The sequence below is a fragment of the Coturnix japonica genome, chromosome 2 (assembly GCF_001577835.2).
Source record: "Coturnix japonica isolate 7356 chromosome 2, Coturnix japonica 2.1, whole genome shotgun sequence".
Taxonomy (NCBI): Eukaryota; Metazoa; Chordata; class Aves; order Galliformes; family Phasianidae; genus Coturnix; species Coturnix japonica.
This window is the reverse complement of record NC_029517.1, coordinates 90,661,748-90,682,454: the sequence shown is the minus strand read 5'-3', so window position 1 is coordinate 90,682,454 and position 20,707 is coordinate 90,661,748. Positions and strand designations below refer to the sequence as shown.

General features: G+C 36.8%; 1 protein-coding gene across 7 annotated transcripts in view; it reads right to left on the bottom strand.

The window, feature by feature from the left end:
• Positions 1 to 20,707, bottom strand: part of DLGAP1 (DLG associated protein 1) — a 368,200-nt gene that overhangs the window by 271,520 nt on the left and 75,973 nt on the right. The gene's annotated exons all lie outside the window — the stretch shown is intronic.

The following is a 20,707-nucleotide window of genomic DNA, read 5'->3' as shown; positions in this document are numbered from 1 at the left end:
TGTTTGAAGGATACTTCTGCAGGAAGCAAAGAGAAGTACTTCCACCTTCCGTAATGTCATCACACATGAAAACCTAGCTGAAGTCAGTATCAAGGTTTTTTAATATGGGTAATATCATTTTTTTTCCTGTATCAAAATACTCTTATCTATATTGTGGGGTGGGGGGGCGTAGAAATAATTTTATTTGGTAAGACTTCAATGTGGCACAGAGCTTCTGGGAATTGAAAGGAAAAGAGATTAGGCATTTCAATGAAAATCATTGTTTTGCACTCTGGAGAATAAGACAATGTGTGTATTCGTTAGTTTTCCTACTTTTCTGTATGCTGATTATAAACGGATGGGTTGTGTCAAGCCCAAGTTGTCCAAGATGCAAATTGAGTGTGTTGGCTTTCCTTCTGCAAGGAAGAGCCATGTTGAACTTCTAGAAATGGTATGGGCTACTACCTGATAACATGGTTTTAATTTTCAGGATGGTATTTGAAACACAACCAACATACAAAATAGATCGTCAGCAGAGTGAGGATCAGGGAAACTGAATGAGTGAGAACTTCTTAAGAAGACAGTGGTGAACAGAAATATCCAGACAACACTGAGAGAGAAAAAAGCCAACCAGTTCCATGAAGCATAGCAATGACCATCCAGCCTTTCTGAAAGAGATTCTCCAAATAATGCACCTGACTCAGAAAATACAACTTCTTTCAGGGAATAGAAATTCAGAAGTTATGCATAAAACTAAGCCAAACAAAAAGCAGGGTTTCTTAATAATGGAGATGTGACAACTTTCTGATACAACTTAACAAGAAGCCCAACAGCTCAAAGGAGACAAGTGGCAGCTGCTAACCTGAAATTATCTGCAGTGCTGATGGAAACAGTTATATTTTAAACAAACATTATAATCACATGTAAATGAATAACTGTGTAATCTGTATTGTTTGACTTAAAATTCTCCTGGAAAATAAATGCCATTTTATGCACATATCCATTAGTGAGCATTAAGTAAGGAGACTGATTAGGATTTAATTATCACAATTTTTATGACTTTGAGCACCATGTTTAAAGGAATATTTTTTAGGAGCACATGTAATACTTTTTCACAGGCATTTTGTGGGCTCTTGGAAATAATACAGCCTCACTGATGTATGTATCATTTTAGCAACTACTTTTTGATCCACAATTTTACATAAAGGAATGTCTGCAGATTTTGACATGTACTAAAACATTTTGCTGGCTCAGTTTATTTATTCCTGGCATACAAATACCAACTGCTTACCTAGTGGCATCCTCTCATCTCCTTGGTCTGGACGGCAGTTATGTTACAGTGAAGTCAAAGCCATATTACAATGAGGAATTCAGCCTGTCTAAGTACTTGACAGAGTATATAACTGTATGCATCATCTCCATATTCTCATGCTGTGCTTTCTGAGGGTGGCTTGCACAAAATGCCATACAGCTCTTATCCTATTTAACGTTTATTAAAAATTTATTTCCTCATTTAAACTTACACAGAGATTTTCATTTGTTAACCAGATTTGGATATAGCCAGGATACCTAAAGCTTAGTTTTAGGGCCCTCACTATGAGAAAGACATTGAGGTTCTGGAGCATGTACAGAGGAAAGGAATGAAGCTATCAAGGAGAACAAGTCTTATGAGGAGCAGCTGAGAGAACTGGGATGGGTCAGTCTGGAGAAGACTCAGGGGAGACGTTATTGCTCTCTACAACTACCTGAAAGGAGGTTGTGGTGAGGTGGGTACTGGCCTAATCTCCTGCATAACTAGCAATAAAACTAGAGGGAATGGCCTCAAGTTGCACCAAGTTTGATGTTTGGAGATGTTAGGAGAAATTCTCCAAAAGAGTGGTAAGGCATGGCAACAGACTTCCCAGGGATGTGGTTGAGTACTTTCCCTGGAGGAGTTCAAGATGTCTAGATGCTGTACTGACTGACATCGTTTAGTGGAAAAATATTGGTGGTAGGATGGATGGTTGGACTGGATGATCAAGGAGGTCTTTTCCAACCCCAGTGATTCTGTGATTCTATGATAACCAGAACTGAGGGTGTACCTCTATCAGATACTGGGGCAGTTATCTGCAATGTAAGTAAGAAGTCCACATAGCACAGTACAGGACCACTGTACACACAATGGCTGAAGTCTCTGGAAGCAGCATGACTGTCTGGGGAAGACTTGTTAACTCAGAGACCATGTTGCACAAGAGAAGTCATGTCTCATCATATCTCACATTAGAAGCATCTTCTCCATCAGCATTTGTAACTCCATTCCTGAAAGGTTAATCAGCCTCTTGTTACTCTCCCACTCTTTTAGGGCTAAGCAAAAGAGAAAGCTGACTCAGGTTCAGGTACTAAGACATATTTTTTGGTAGTAAAGAGCAAGAAAATTACTGTTTAATTATTACCAAATAAATCCTCAGGCAGACACCTGTGTGTAACACGCAAGAGAACCAATAATAAAGCAATGTGTATATCCATCACTGCTATACTACAATAAAATGTCCAAAATTAGGGAACAAAAATATATCAAACGCCAAACATGAAACCTACTAAGATTAATAAACAATTTAGACTCCCTAAATAACTTCAGAGAGGTTAGTAAATCAAATTCAGAAAAGATATGGGATACCACCCTGTTTCTTCCATAAGCTCACTGTGCCCTCTGTTGATCAGCATAATACGCTTTACAACTACGTGACAACACATTATTTTTCCAAGGATCCTGCAGTTTGCAGGACAGCTAACCAATGAAAGATAATTGCACAATTGCACAGGCAAAGACCTATTGTCTACAATGCCCTTTTTTTTGTTAGGAGTTTGGAAATAAAGCAGAGTGAATAGGACAACAGTTTACAGGGAAAAAAATAAAAAAATAAAAAAAAATTCACATATTAAGGATGATCTGAACAAGACTTTTGGTATAGTTTTTCAAAGTGCTCAGAACTCAGGACATCATGGAATCTGTGGCAGCAGCACTATGTACTGCTGAATGATTTGAAATATACTGGACCTACAAATTCATTTGCCCAGGAAGTCCTCCAATGTTATTACAGAAATGCTAGTGGAATATAATGCTTATGCCTCAGATCCACAGGCCTAAATAACACAATCACTTACCTCCATAGTATCCAATTGAACTTTACCTTTATACTACAGGGTGCATTTGCTCCAATTGCTTTTTCATGAACATCTCTCTTGTTTTTGTTGAGTCAGTATTCTCTGAGTCTGTCTTCTGTCTAATGCTGCCATCTTGCAGAGATGTATTGGCAGTTACACAAATCACCAAATTTGCTATAGCTTCTGCTGAGTCCAAATTGATGATAAAAGGTGCTTCCTTTGCTAACACACTCTCCTGGCTCCTATCAGTCTTTAACAATCAGACAGCAATTCATACCCTTTCAAAATACTACAAACACAATTTTATTTTTTCCCTACAATTTTACCTTTTTGAGTTGTAATATTCTTTTTGCTTATAAGTGTGCATTAAGGCATATTCCTAGATTTGCTAGGCGAACATCTTTCATAATGCAGTGAGTGAGCTGCTTCCTCCAGAAACTCCTTATTTTGTCTTATTCATGACTGCAACACAAGAACCCTTACTGCCTTGGAAACCTTAAAGCAAAAAGATAGACAGAAACACTTTCACTATCTCAAAAGCCTTGTAATTTACTGCCATACATGCAAGCACAAGAAAAAATTATTTTGAAAACAATGAAAAAGCCAGTTTCAGAAAATAATTTATTGAACTAGATCCCCACCAGAGACTGAAGTGACAATAATGCACAGAGTTACTTCACTCCCAGGGTACCATTTATTCAAAAGGACTTTGAAATGAGACAGCAGAAATCTGAACACTTAAATCATAAGTCAAAAAGCACAGGACTATCCACTTTCTTTAAAAAATGTAAATCTAAAAAGGTTATATAGGATTTGGAATGCATGTCATACTACTATGAAAGCTTCTGGACATCATTACAATTAAATGTTATTATCAAAGAAATGTTTTCATGAAGTGTATTTTAATTCAGGCATGTGCTTCTAAGGATTAATAGATGACAACAAATATTTCAAGGTGCCCATTCACAACTTATATCTGAATAGAAATTTGTACATGAACAGTGTGTACATTACTAGTGCAGCAATAACAGCCCCATACAGATTCCATGAGATCCAGAATGGTATTTGCACAATTTCCTCCCTGTACTGAGAAGTTTGAGGATAAATTGACCCTGATTCCATTTAAATAATGCTAAACACGTTAAAAATATAACTAAGTTTGGAAACCAGAAGATTTTACAAAACCACAGCTACAACTTTCACAGTGAAAATTAATGCATTACTTCCAAGTCCAGAGTTGACAGCTTAATTTTACGAAGTGTATAACAGCGTCATCTGCAAAACCATCTCTGCATTGCATTGGCAGTTTGATCGATATGTATTCCAAACTACATCATGTCACTTTAACCTGGAGAGAAATACCAGCCCTTTGGACATAGAATCTAAACACACTGCTGTCCTAATACTGTGATTAATGCTGCGAGCTACACCCTGCCTAGCCCCTAATCTCTGGGCTTTCTAATTTATAGCAGAGATGGATAGGCTATCAGTGGGGAATTACAAGGATTACTAGCTGTTTATCTCTCCTTTGCAGACACTTTGCTGCTTATGGAATTACCATAAACCCTCCAGCTACAGTGCCACTTCTGTACTAACCCAGAAGTCCAGCTACTCTATTGGGTACAAAATGTTTTGGTAGCCAAATTCTTAGAAAATACTAGAGTCAATTGATGCATTTCTATTTTTTGTAAGTGATTTGAGCATACTGTCAAGACCTGTCACGTTACTTCAGTGAGAATTTGTCTGCAGGTTATCTTACATTCCCTTGAAATCCAGTGCTGTGATCCTGTCTACACTAATTAGAGTTTAGCATTAAGGCCTGAAGGTTGCCCTCAAGCATCACCACAGGTGAATCCATTAAACATGTATGCCAAGACATTTCTATACTAGCAGCAAGTTATGTAACCCCATTTCAAAATATTTTATTTTTATGGGCATCAGGAATGTTTCTAACCTTCCTAGAGTCTGAAAATCAAGGGTTTCCTCCATGCTCTTACAGAATGTCCTTATGTTTGGGACTGACTCTTGGGTGAAACTAATCTAAGATTTTGAGGGAGAATATATATGATATTTGTTTTATTTTCCTAAAGGCAGAAAGAAAAGGATATTGTTACATTTTTATTCTACCGACTTATAAAGATCTAAATCTTTATAAAACAACTTTGCTTGTTTTGAGACAAGTTTGAGAATTAGGACCATCAAGGGGACAAATATTAGACCTTGTAATTACGCTATACAAGCATCTTCCAACAACTTTTAAATACAAACTCTGTTTATAGCCAGAGAATTTGTAATCAGGGCACTTCTACAACCACAGTTTAATTAAGTGGCTGTTTCAGCACTAATAATTAGCCAGTTTGCAAGTACTTAATACTGCTTAGATACAAATTTTAGCCCAATATTGCATATAAAGGGGTTATTTAAACCTCAGCATTTACCACTGAGCTAAAACTCTGCCTTTATTACTAAATCAGCCTGGGAAGTAGGAGACAGTAAGAACAGTTTATTTTAAAGTTCCGAGTCTCTAAGTCGGTGCATCAGAACAGGTACATGAATATTTTTAAACATAAGAAGATGTTCAACATGTACCCAAAGTCACAACATACTACCTTTGATTGTCATTGCACTGTCATGTATTTATCTATCATTACCTTATGTTCAAGGACTGTAATAGAAGAAAACTGTTAAAAATAATTGTAAGTTAAAATAAGAACATGCTACATACAGTATCTTCACTGACTTCTGTTTCTTGTATCTGCACAAACCTGTTAAAATACTTCATTTTTTAAGACTTAACAAACAAACCCAAATTGCTTCATACCTGAATTTCTCTCAAAAAGTTATAAAATGTCTTAACACAAAGAACACATATTCTTATTTTTCCTTATAAGTCTTGTAATAAGGAACAAAAATACAGTCACTGAAAGGGAGAATCCCCACCTAGGAACTAGATATTCTGCCAGCACAGTCTAACTCACATTTGCGTGACACCATCATGTCAGCTTCTGTGCTTTTATGCAGTGAGTGCAGAATAGCAGATAATCATGTCCCTCTGCTAAGTTTCATTCCCGCTTTCCCTTTTTTTCCCTGGCATCAAGGCCAGGCTGGATGTGGCTCTGGGCAGCCTGGTCTGGTGGTAGGTGACCCTGCACATAGCAGGGGATTTGAAACTGGATGATCATTGTGATCCTTTTCAACCCATGCCATTCTATGATTCTATGATTCCATGAGTTAGCCAATCCATGGTGTGCTGTTGTCTTCTATCTGCAGGTTAAAAACAACTTTTATTTTTTCTTCTGTCTTTGGTTTGGTTGGTTTTCTGACAGGGAATGCTGAAATCATACCAGTTTGTTTGGATTTACTGAGGCCAATTTGGCAAAATAGATACATGCAGGATCAGGAACTTTTCCAAGAGGTTGTTGAGATGTTATACTACAACGTTTAATTAAATATGTTATTTGCTGAGTTATTGATAAGGACATCATTAATACAACTTGGATACATCTCAAGGACCCACCACACTGGCCTCACTATAATTGTACTTTTCAGACCTAATGTGCTTATCCAGCACCTATTGATGGCTCCACATGAGGCTTCATTCCAGGGATGTAGCTTGTGTTGGCAAGGAACATCAGCATTGCTGCCGCACTGAGAACCAAGCCACAGCTTGTCTCTCAGTCCTCTGTATGCTGCTGACAGGTGCAGCAAAACAATTTCCAGCCTTGATAGTTCTGCTGTTCTCATGAATACATGGGCAAGCGTGAAGCCCATCACATCCCTCCCAAATCACTTCTCTGTTGTGGATGATTAAGTGAGCAATACACACTGAATGCATGTATACGAGAACTTGATGGGTAGACAGTGAGGAGACAGGTGTAAAGCTAGCTACTCTAGCTTCAATGTCCACATTATTTTATTTTTACTTTTATTTTTTCTTTCTTGGTCCTGTATTAAAATCATTCCACATATTCACAGAATCACAGAATCACAGAATTGTAGGGGTTGGAAGGGACCTCTAGAGATCATCGAGTCCAACCCCCCTGCCAAAGCAGGCTCCCTACACCATGTCACACAGGTAGGCGTCCAGGCGGGTCTTAAATATCTCCAGAGAAGGAGACTCCACCACCTCCCTGGGCAGCCTGTTCCAGTGCTCCGTCACCCTTACCATAAAGAAGTTCATCCGCATATTCGTGCGGAACTTCCTATGCTGTACTTTCATCCCATTACCCCTAGTCCTATCCCCACGCACTATTGAAAAGAGACCAGACTCACCACTATGGCTCCCACACCTCAGGTATTTATAAACCTGGATCAAGTCCCCTCTCAGCCTTCTTTTCTCAAGGCTAAACAGACCCAGTTCCCTAAGTCTCTCCTCATAGGGGAGATGCTCCAGGCCCTTCACCGTCTTAGTGGCCCTCCGCTGGACTCTTTCCAAGAGATCCCTGTCTTTTTTGTACTGGGGAGCCCAGAACTGGACGCAATATTCCAGATGAGGCCTCACCAGGGCAGAGTAGAGGGGGAGGATCACCTCCTTCGACCTGCTGGACACGCTCTTTTTAATACACCCCAGTATGCCATTGGCTTTTTTGGCTACAGGGGCACACTGCTGGCTCATGGTCAATCTGTCGTCCACCAGGACGCTAGGTCCCTCTCAGCAGAGCTTCTCTCCAGCAGATCTTCCCTCAGCCTGTACTGGTGCATGCAATTATTTCTACCCAGGTGCAAGACTCTACACTTGCTTTTGTTAAACCTCATCCGGTTTCTTACTGCCCAGCTCTCCAGCCTGTCCAGGTCTCGCTGAATGGCAGCACAGCCTTCAGGTGTATCAGCCAATCCTCCCAACTTCGTGTCATCAGCAAACTTGCTGAGTCCAGAATTGCAATTGCAAGTTTGAGAATTTCTTTCCTCTTCTTAAATTAAAAACAACAACAAAACCCCACAATTAAATTGTAGAGACAACCAAGAAGTATGGATTGCAAAAGAATAATATGGGTTCTATATCATATTCCAATACAAGAACCTATGTAATATATTTCACTTTAGAGCAAATATTACATATGCTTTCTTGGTCTGCACTGGGAGGCAGTTAATTTTACACTAGTGCTATTCACCTATTTTATTCACTTTTGGTATAGTAACATTGATCAAGTGTTCACTACAACCGTGTTAGTAATCTTTTGACTAAATAGATTACCTTTTTTATTTTTTAAAACCCTTATTAAAATCCAGCAGTCTAGCAGTATAAATTCTTGATAATATATGTCTACATATGAGGAGTAAGTTCTAGCTAGACAGGCTGACAAATGATCAATAGGAGACTTCTGAGCTACCAAATTAATTTTTTCAAATTATTCAACTTTTAGGACAGGAGGTTTAAGCTCTATTGAGGGACAGTCCTGCCACCAACTAATGTGTATTAGTTGACACACATGTTGTCTGTTTTGGCATAGTTCTATGGAATTTTTATAGTTAAGAGTTACTGGAGAGATTAATTCACTTGCTCTCCTGATTAAGCGGAACTGTTTCTCCTTGTGTCTACAACATAAATATATGATCTCTGACAGTGTTAAGAAGGCTCATGTGGTTTAAGGGGATGTAGCACATGCTTAATTTACAGTAGTGATAGTATGTTGAAAAGGAGAGAATAGAGTAGAGTAGATCAGATGGAAAGGACCTTTGAAGATAATTTAGCCCAACTGCCTCACTACTACAGGGATAATAAAAAATTAAAAGATATTATTATGCACGTGCCAGTATCTGACTTCACTCGTGGTAAAGAATTTTTTTCATAATGTCCAGTCTGAAAACCAGTTAAAAACCTGATGTAAATAAGAATATATTCTGTGATATTTTTAAAAGGATGACTTACTCCCCTGACTCATTAGTACGTACTAGAAATGACTACTATTCTGCTGAACTAGAAAATGAAATAAATTAGAAAATACTCAATTTGTGCAGTTTTCTGTCTAACAATTTCTACTATTACTGCTATCCCTCTAAATAATCACAGATTCCTTAAAAGCTCATGCTCTTCTTCCACACCAGAGTGTTCTGTTCAGCAATTAAGAATCACTAGTACTGTCCTTACAGCAATCAATTTGTTATAGAAAAGTAATAATGCTATATTTTGAAAACTCTATAAAAGTGAAATAAATACAGTTACAGAAGAAGAGCTAAGTCTGCCTGAATAATGAAGTAAGGAAGATGCCACCCTGACAGAAATACAGGCTTCTACAGCACTTTAATATGTTTATCAGCAACATTCCACTTTGGAACATGACTGACATTACTAATTTTTTCACATTATTTGCGCAAAATTGGAAATGAGGCACTGTCAATATGAAAGGAATTCAAAGAGACACCTTCCTATTATCTTGCTAGCCTTTGCCACAGCGCTGTCCATTTTATTTATTACTTCACCGAGCTGGTCTTCCCAAAACAAGTAAGCAGATGATAGAATTACCACCAAGAAGTTGCCAAAATGATGATAAATATTATTACAAACTTGTGCTTCTCATAAAACACAGACACAAAACAAATTACCTTTGACATGCATTGCAAAAATCCCTCCTTGGCTCAGATGCTAGCCACTGCTTGAAGAATGTTTCCTGCCTCTGAAGATAAAGCTCATGCACTGAACCTTTACAACTGAGGCCACCATTTTAATACCTTTGTATTACCAAAGAATTTTGGCATTGAGTATGTCCTTCTAGAAAAATTTGCCTCCTGATAAATTACACTCGTCACACCTTATTTATGACTTTTACTTCCTTCATATCCTTCTCTTCCCTGACAGTCTGTCAATGGTAACTCTTCTTCCCCACTCATTTTATGTGATTCAATTAAAAGTTTATGGAAAGAATATAATTTTAACATTATGCTTAAACTGAAAGATCCACTTGCAGAGTATCACAGAATTGTGATGGATGGATGGATGGATGGACAAATGGAAAGAAGTTGCATTTCCCCCTCACAGACCTTCAAATCTTGCAGAATGTTGAAAATGGAAAACATGGATTCAAAAGTGTTTTTCTGTTTAGAAAAGAGTGACATGATAATTAAGGAAGAAAAATATAATAAAAATGCCTATGGTAAAATATTCTGAAAAGTGAGGTTAATTAGATATAAACTGTAATCAAAATTGTGTCCACCAAACTGGAAAGATTGGCGAAAGAAACTAAGACATGAGTTCTCTTCTTGGGAAAGAACAATGCAATACTGAACACGGCAGTACTGAGAAGATTAAGCCTATCTAATGTAGATTATACAATGCTCTATAGTCAATCACAAAGAGCTTTCTTGAAGTTAGAAGCATTAGCGTTCATGCACACATTCAGCTGAAGTAGAAGAGCAAGCTCTCTGTTCCTCACAGGAATTGTACAGTGCAATCAGCAGCTGGACCAGCCTCTGGCACCATTTGGAAACAGAGATAAGTAAGAGTCTTTGCTGGAAATGGAAGTAGTACTTGCAAGAATAAGCCTAGAAGGCTTTTATTTTATTTGACCACTCAGCTATCACTGAGGTATCACTCACCAAGATAATAAAGGTGAACAAACATTTTCTTCCAAGCTGCTGTTTAGCTTTATACTCACGTTCAATCAAAGTTTTTGTGCCAAGTCTATTCCTTTACAGTAGAATTTTGCCTCAGAGCTGTTTTTAATCAATTGGGAAAAAAATAAATCAATGGACTACAGACAGAATGACAAAATATCAGATTTTTCTTGGGATATCACCTTCAAGTGTGGATGGCACCTATCAAGAAAATCAGCTATTGAATACCCAGCCATGCTTAAAAATAATCACTATGAATTTAGATTTGTTAAGCTAAGGCAAGAGACTTGGAAGAAAAAAAAATCCTATTTTTTTCTATTTTTGCATAAGGAATAATCAAAAGGCATATTTTATATTTGCAAACGACACACTGCAAGACAAGATGCATGTACCACAGGGGCACACTGTTGGGTTCTCCACTATTCATGTTTCTGTATAACTTAGCTTATCCATTAGCAAATAAAGGGGAACTTTTAATACTCAGGAGGCATTCACTCAGAAAGCTGGAGTGGCCTAGGTTGTTACAGTTCATAAAAGGAAAAAGCGCCTTATAATTCTTCCTCGTACAGCAACCTATACACTGTACTTTCTTGGGATGACAGAGGCTGCTTTACACTGCTGAAGTGACAAAAGAAACTTACATTCAATTACCCAATAACTAGTAATTACACCTACCACACAAAGAAAAGCAAAGAAATACAGAACAGAAGCAATGAAATGGCCCTTGTCATTTTTGTGATCCCGAGACTGGAGAACAGCTGCTGGGAAGCACGTAGTCACAGGCAGAGCACAGAGGAGACCTCTGAAGTGCTCCCCTAAGGTGTCACATGCAATTTCGTGGATATTCAGCTGCTCAGAGTGCCAGAATCACAAATTTGGCTCACCTTTGTCATCTTACTGTCCATTTAAAATGACAGTTAAAAGAAGACTGATCTGGAAGACTTGTGGTATATAACATTCTTCTAATTTCCATACAGCTTCCCTTTCTGCATGTCGGAAAAGATGCCTATTAATCAATATGAAAATTTTGATAGCAGAGTTCAGAGTTTTGCACAAACATTAAGAGGGGTTGTTTATCTTTGATATAAGAACAAATTTCTAGAGGAAAGAGTGATGGAGCTTTTGATGTAACTTTTATTTCTCCAAATTTCCTTGGTTTAGACAGGAAGATTATGGAAGATTTTCCTGTATCTTTGATTTAGATCAGTCCTATTTAGAAACTGACAGCCTTATGGGAAGTTTGCCAGAAATATTCAACTGAAATAACCCACCAAAAAGCAATTCTATAGTCTCAGTAATACAAGAAATATGAAATTATTTCTTGTATAAATGCAGAAAATAACTTCAACTGAGGAATGATGTTTTATGACAAGCTGACTGAATTTCCCATTCCTTACAGCTGTTTTACACCCTGTTCCTGAAAGTACAAAAGGAAATCAGTAGTCAGTCATGTCTGCTGCTGCTTATTGTTGAGAACAGGCTGCCTGCATGATATGCATCTGCACAGGCCAAGAAAAAGACCATAATTTTGTTGGATGTGATCAATAAGAACCTCCCATAACAATTCTGTAGGACCAATTTATGCTCTTATGGTCAATTTGGGCGTTTTATATTTTCTCTTTCTACATTTTGCATTGGATGTTTTTTCTTCTGTGAGGTTGAATTGGTTAGCTTTGCTAATTTCTAGTGAATATTACATTACAACATTTTTAAAAGCATCTAGGAAAATGTGTAGAAATCATCTGAAATTAACCACAACAGATGCTCAAATGCAGTTCATTTTTCTATAACGGCATAACACGCAATCTGAAAGAGCAGGAAGGCTTTTTTGTATACTCCAGTGCATAGGGAGGGGTTACAAGTATGCACATTATTAAGAATAGTCTGGAGGCCCCTCATTATAATTAATGCTAATTTCCAAAGCTGAGCTTCAGACTGTTAAGATGAATTTGTAACAGCATGAAGGAATAAGTGTAAAGATGACTGAAAAATGCAGAGGAAGTACAGGTAGTCTAGATTTTAATTTTACATATGTTCTCTGCACTTCATTATGTATTCTCAGTGCTTTCCCACTGCATTATTTGCTCTAAGAAAAAGCTACAGGCACTGAATTGGGCTGCAGTGGCAATGCTTATTATACAGTCCCAATATTCTCAAGAACGCTGAGAGGTTCAGCGCTGATTAAGGGAACGAGCTCACTGAAATGGGAGTCAGCATCAAAAAAAGTACTGCAACTTCCCTTGGGTCTTGTCCAGGCATGAATTAAGCCACAGAGTTGCCAAAACTATTTCAAAAGATTAGTGCAGAATGATTCCGAATTTCTGGCGCTGTTATATTAACGATGCAACTACTAATGAAGATGGAGCAAAAAAATATCCTAATTCTTTTATCAGAATACAGAAAAAAAAAAAAAAAAAAAAAAAAAAAAAAGAAAGAAAAAAAAAGAAGAAGAATGAAAGGACAATAATAATAATAATCTACTATGTATTTGATTTCACAGGTAAAACATTTCTCATTAGCCAGCAAAAATCATACCGATATTAATTACTAAAAGTAGAATAATTGTACTTTTTGGTGTTATTTCTTCCCATCTCAACTTGCACTGACAAAGCTGTGGGCAAACTGACATTTTTTTTCCAGTTTGCAGAGAGAATTTCAAATCTACTGGGGTTCGGTTTTACCAGAAAATAAAACTGAAAAGAAACATATTTCATGTTCACATTTTCACCTGTGAAACTGGGTTTTCAGCACCCTTATCTGTCTAAACTAAAACTGCTTTTCTCTTTTTTCATACTTTATTTTAGGTACACTTGGAAGTCCAGAGATACAACGGAGACTACCAAAATGTCTCACATAAATTACCACACTGCAAATAACATGACTGGAAGGAAAGAAGCAAGTTTCTCCTGTACATTCACTGGATGCTTTTGCATGAAAAGAAAACCCTCATTTCTGATATTCACCAATTAAATATAAAGTATGTAACAGTTGAAGTAGTTGAAGAAAACTCATTCCATTACTAAATAACTTAGTTTACATATTGACTTAGTCTTCTCAAGATTTCTTTTTAGAATTCTCCACAATGCTATTAATCCAAAAACATACAAATATGTCCTGAATTAATAAAAAAATAAATTCATTTTGTGAAAAGATCTTTTTAAAAAGTCAGGACCAGAGTTAACTGGAGTACTTCACACTATTATCCTTAAAAGTTGTTTAAGCATGCTGATACTTCAGTAAGCAGATCACAAGCAAAACCATAGCAAAATTCAGTAGAGTAAAAATTGGCATAGTTTAAATTAAGGAATTCATGTTGCACAGTTCCCCTGGGAATTAAGCATGTCCACTATGATTTACACAATTTATATTTAACAAATGCTTTTAAGAACCAACAGAAAAAAGTGTTTTATAGAAGATGACTTTCAGCTACCTTACAGGCCCTGATAACAAAGCATTCAGCCTGAACTTTGCAAAGTTCAAGACATTCGCAGTATATTAGTTTGTAGCCAAAATAGTATCTGCTGATGTGAAAAGATGATAATAAGCACTTCTGATGCTGATATTTCCTCTGGAAAGTAAAATATCTAGTCATCAGAAAAAGTTCAAATTATTTTCTATCATTGTGCATTACACCGAGGACAGAAGTTATAAGGAATTCAATTTATACACTTATGGTGCACAAACAGCACCTTTTTTCCCCCTTATTTTAGTAATGGTCCTCTTTCTCTTCCCACCTGCCTGCTGCAGCACTGTATAGAAATGCTGAGAATGAGAAGTAGGAAAGTCATGAAAGTGAGCAAATGATGTGCTCAGCACACTGTTCACTGAAAAAATACTAAATAAAACCTTAAGGGATCTTGTCTCAGTATACGGATACCACAGAACAATTTGCCAAGTGTTGTCTGTAGTTTTCATACATCTACAGGATATAAACGGCTTAAGAGGACAGTCTTATCTAAACTCATTACTTCAGCTACTGTAAAGGACTCAGGTCTGCATTCTCAGATTACACAGATTTTTTTGTTTGTTTGTTTGAAGCTGTATGACCATTTTTAAACACTTCAGATTTTAAGAATCCCAAGCAGCAGAAGAGAGCCAGATGAACTCCCATTCCCTTCAAAACTCCTTCCACATGATGTCATATGGTATGGAATATCCATTTGGACAGTTAAAGTCAGCTTTCCCAGTTCTGTTTCATCCCAGCTCCTTGGGCCATTTGCTGCCAAAGTCTCCAAACAACGCTGCTTAGCAGCAACTATAAGCACCACTGCGCTATCTCCATTGTTTCTCTAGAATGAAAACGTAGTATTATATCAGACACTGAAGAAAATAATTCAGTCCCAGCTGAAACTAATGTAAACGGACTACAAATTGTTTGTAATTCTGATTTTATCATCTACATTTCTGAAACAAATAATAAAAAAAAAAAACAGTGACAAATAAAATACATGAAACCACTGCATATGATTAAATAAGCACTGAAGACAAAGCAAAGGTTTGCCAACAAACTTTGTGTACTTATCACATGAAGAATAGAACTACTCAGAACATTTCAGTAACTATGTATTTTCTGATCAAAGAGAGATCAAGTAGAAAGTCATTTTTCTTCACATGACAAATTTTGTTGGGGAGAGAATGAGTTTCAATGCATTTTTAAGAGAGGCAGATCTGATTTCCTAGCCTACCTATCACAAGAGCTCTTGTGATGATAGCTGGAAAACAAAACAAAACAAAAAAAAAAAAAAAAAACCAACAACACAACAACAGCAAAAAGAAAAAAACACCACCACAAAACTACTAAATTCCAATATGCCTCTCAGTCTAGAAGGTTTATGTACACCAGTGATTTCAGCATAGTTTGGCATGTTATAGCAAGAAAGAGGGACACTCTATGATTCTATGTCCCTCTTTCCTGCTATAGGCAGGGACACCTCCTTCTAGACCAGGTTGCTCACAGCCCCATCCAGCCTGGCCTTGAATGCTTCCAGGGAGGGGCATCCACAGCCTCTCTGGGCAACCTGTTCCAGTGTCTCACCAATAAAGAATTTCTTCCTGATATCTAGTCTAAATCTACCAGTTTGAAGCCATTTCCCCTTATACTGTTGTTACATATTCTTTTAAGACGTCCTTCCCCAGATCTCCTGTAAGTCCCCTTCAGATACTGGGAGGCAACAATAAAGTCTCCCTGGAGTTTTCTCCAGTCTGAAGAGCCCCAACTCTCTCAGCCTGTCATCTGTTAAATAAGGTAAGTCTCTATACAAAGTCAGTATCAGAAAAGAGTTTCTGTATGAATAAGAGGAAGAAAAAGTCTACTCAAATATTACTAAACATAACACAGAGCTGTTAATCTACTTTCAGTTATTATTCGCTCATTATACTACCTTTAGTTGCAGTACTCACATACCTAGATACATTATTTTCCATTAATGTAGCTGACTGAGGAAAGTGGATAGATTTTATGTATTAAAATAAAGACACTGAACACAAGAACTAGGAAGTGTGCTAAATAAGTCTTGGAAAGCTTATTAAATTCTTTTAATAGGTCAGAATTCCAAAGCAATATTAGATTTTTATTACTTGTGCACTATATATTATGACTTACATGTATGCACAGACTAGGATAAGTCTTATTCTACTTTGACTCATCAGTAACTACAACAGTTTTCCTCACCTTTATTGTGACTGCTTCATAAATATTGAATTAATACCTGAAACAAATAGTCAACAGTCTATGCAGTTATAAAAATGTAATTTCCAGACAGTGACTTACATTGAACACGTTTAATGAAAATGCTAAAATATTTCAAACATTTTTGATGATAATATGAGGAAAAAAGGAGATATATTGTTACTCTGTCCTCTCTCTTTCTGAAATCTAGTTGACTTTTAAAACCAGCTTCCAATTCAGAACAACTCATTTACGAGAAAAGCACTGCTCCATTTTAAGAAAAAAATAGCTCTCCTTTGAAGAAACAAGTATATCTTTCTTTCTAAATGATGTCATTCACAATCAGCTTTAAGAGAGATAGTATAAGCAGTGAACATGAAAAAAAGAGGAAAGAAAAGCCTACCTCTGTTTCAGCTCAACAGAGTAGAGGGAGTAGAATGCTGAAGGCTGTTTAAGTTGTATTCCTACTGCTGCATATTATTTTTTCTGAAGAAACCACCCAAACAAGCTAACTCATACAATGAAAACCCTAATTAAACTTATATGCAGGCTGCTGTTTTTCTGAGATGCTTTTCAGAAGTAATTCTGCTGCATATTTACACTGTAGGGAAAAATAAACACCACCACACATAAAAAGACTACTGACCTTTACTCTCTTTAATAAGCCATATACTGCAGCCATTTGGACAGAATGAGCACAAATAAAATACATCATAATATATCATCATCCATTAATTCCTTTTCCAGAAAGGAAGGAAGTGGAAAAGACCTTGACAATGGAATTATATCAAGTCCCCTGTCACTGACAGGGACACTTTGCATTAGACTAGGTTGCCCAAGTCATCCAACCTGGCTTTGAATGCTTCCAGGGAGGGGGCATCCATAACTTCTCTTGACAAGCTGTTCTAGTGCCTTGCCACCCTCTGAATAATTAAAAAAAATATTCTAAGATCTAAGCTAAATCCACCATCTTTCATCTTAATGCTATCACTACACTCCCTGAGAAATAATTATTCTCTCCATCTTTTCCTGCAGGCCCCTGGGCTGTAAGGTCTCCCTGGATCCTTCTCTCTAGGATAAACAATCCCGATTCTCTTAACCTCTATTAGAGGAGCTGTTCCAGCCCTCTAGCCATTTTTACGGCACTCCTCTGGTCTCTCCTCAACAAGTCAGTGCCCTTCTTTTGCTGGGCGCCTCATAGCCAAATTCAATGCTATAGGTGATCCAGGTGGGAGAGGATGGGGAGAATTCAGTTCTCTTGATCAGCTAGCTATGCTTCTTTTGATGCAGCCCAGGAAACATTTTTTGTTTCACTTTCCAAGTACGCATTGTTGCATCACGTTCAGTTTACTACCCACCATTTTATAATATAAAAGGAGGACTAATCTATACTAGTATTTGGTGGTTAACCACTGCACTAAAACGGCCTAAAAAAATTGCTGTTTCATTTGCAATGAATATAGGTTATGAAACAGATAATATTGCATTACCATGGTAAAATCCCTAAATAATTTAATTCAATATTTCTAAACTTCATTAGCATATCGAAACTTTCAGTTATATCAGCCTTATCTGACATCAACCTAGCTATTTCATAATGTCCTAAAATCCTTTGTATTTATCCCTTGAACACTCCCATATATATTATATTCCTCTGTGATTCTTGTGATGAGGTATTTATTCTAGAACAAATTTTATTTAAAGGTTAAAAATACCATTGGCTATAATTTCAACACTTTCTCATGTAAATTACTTTTTATGCACTGATTCACAAAAAACATTAGTTCCAAATCTCTTTTCTTATACAGCTGGAGTAAACCTCAGAAGTTTCAGTGTCTTTCAAGATATCACCACTCCTGAAGACATGATATACTATTTTTGCTGACCTAATTTTCTTCTATTTAGAGCCATCAGAAATATTTAATGACTTGATTTTAAGTGCTGAAATGGAAGAATGCCAAAAGTATATCAAAAAGCTCTTTTATTTTTCCCCCTACCAAAATTAACATCTGTCAAAAAATAGGTTCTGAAGTAAAGGATCTCATGCTTTCAACATGAAAGTTCACAGATGCATACTGTAAAGACTTGTGTCTTACTTAAATGAGTGTGAAAGCATATCATTTTCTGACTGTCAGGTTTACCAGTAAAGCTCTACTAGGAAAATCCCAACTTTTTTTTCACTCCAAAAGCTAACACTGTATATTGGAAACCACCAACCAAAAGATGCAAAAGAGAACTCTGAGACAGACTGAACTATAAATGCACTAACTAACTAAATTAATAATAATAATAAAAGTTTACAAGACTTATTATTTCCAACCAAGTGGTCAAAAACCAGCAGCCACATTTTCCCATGTGCATCATCTAAAATAACTGTTCTGCAACTAAGGAGGTACAGAATACACCTTCAGCACCTAGCAATATAAAACAAATTATAGTATAAAAAATTTAAGACATTCTGTCTAATAAACAGAATGCAAATATTAGCAACATGATTGTTATTTTTTTTACAAATACCTATTCTTTAATTAGGAATGCAAAAATATACAATCACAATACTGTTCTGATGAAGAGAATACCTCATATGGGCATCATAGATTCAGTTGAAACGTTACTTTAACACAGTGTCTCTATGTATTGTTTTAAACCATTCTTAAACAGCCTTTCTTTTCTTCACAAGTTAGTGAAATTGCTATTTTATACTTTCCTTTTTATTTTTACCTACTATTTGATACCAGTGACAAAAAGAATAGTAATTCAGTGTATTTTCTTTCATAAAGCAGCTCACTTTCACCTTATTCAAATTTGTAATTTTTCAAAATTAAGTGTTTATTTTTGCATAAGCATAGCTGCCAGTATACATGGGGTTATCTTTATTACATGCTGTTGATTAAAAAATAAAGTACAGCTTTAATTAGCAGGTAAGAAAATCTATTTCAGTGGTTTATTAAATATACAGAAAAGTATTTGCTTCTCTGTGATGGAGAGAATAAAGAAAAAATATCAACAACATGAATTTTCTTTTTCATGGGCTTTTCTAATTTTGAAGACATTTATATTTCTAGCTGTAAGTCAGACTTACATTTTATTCTCCCTAGTAGCGTGCTTGCCTTGTTTCATTTATGAGGTATGTAGATACAAAAATATTCCCAAATTTTCACAGCAAATAAGCATAATAAAAAACCCAAAGCCTAAATCCTGCAGCATTTTTTCTGTGCCTTCAGTAGAGTTCCACAATTTTTTAATGCTGATTGTAACAAGGTTTCAGAAATCACTTTAATTTCCAGCTTTTTTTTTTTTTTTTAAATATATATTATTTTGCACTACAATAGGGTTAATGCAATCAACTCTGTGGTGACATTTTTGCCATAAGGAAAGGGTTTGTCCTTATACCTACAGTTAAGGGTAAACTGTTCTAAGTCTAATCAGACTTGAAGAAAGAAGTTTCTCACTTCACATCCTGAAATAATACATCTTGAGATTACAGGAAAATTCAGGTAGGAAGGGAAATTGTGTGTTCTCTAGTCTGAGGTTCCTACCCCAAGGAAAGTCAGCTGCGAAATCAGACTTCATTGTTTGGGTTCTTAAACACGTGCTCCAGCTGGGTCTTAAACACTTCAGAGAAGGGTGCTAGCACAGCATCTTTGGGGAACCTAATGCATCACTAAGCAAGGGTGAAAAGCATTCTTCTGATAGCCAGTCTTAACTTCTTGTAATTGTTCCCACTACTTTGCCTTCGTAAGGTTTCATCTGGGATCTCCATCACAAGAAGGACATGGAACTGTTGGAGAAGGTCCAGAGGAGAGTCATGAAGATGCTCAGAGGGCTGAAGCATCTCTCTTATGAGGAAAGACTGAGGGAATTGGCTTGTTTAGCTTGAATTAGGTTCCAGGGTGACTTCATGGTGACCTACCAGAACTCGAAGGGTGCTTACAAGCAGGAAGGGGACCAATTTTGTGGTCTGATAGCGATAGGATAAGTAGGCATGATTTTAAAATAAAAGAGATGAACTTTAGGTTAGATGTTAAAAAATTATTTACTCAGAAACTGGTGAGGTACTAATACAGGTTGTCCAGAGAAGCTGCAGATATCCCATTGGTCAAGACCAGGTTGGATGGAGCACTGAGCAGCCTGATTTAGTGAATGGCAACTCTACCCACATCAGGGATTTGGTGCTGGATGATCCCTTCCAACCCAAGCCATGCTTTGATTCTATTATTTCTTATTCGTTATCTCTTGTCTTCTCACCATGAACCACTGTGGCTCTGTAACCTCTCTGCAGGTATCAGGGACTACTTTATTGTGCCCCCAAAGACATCCTGCCTCCAGACTGCATGCATCAATGTTCCTCAACCTCTCTTCCTC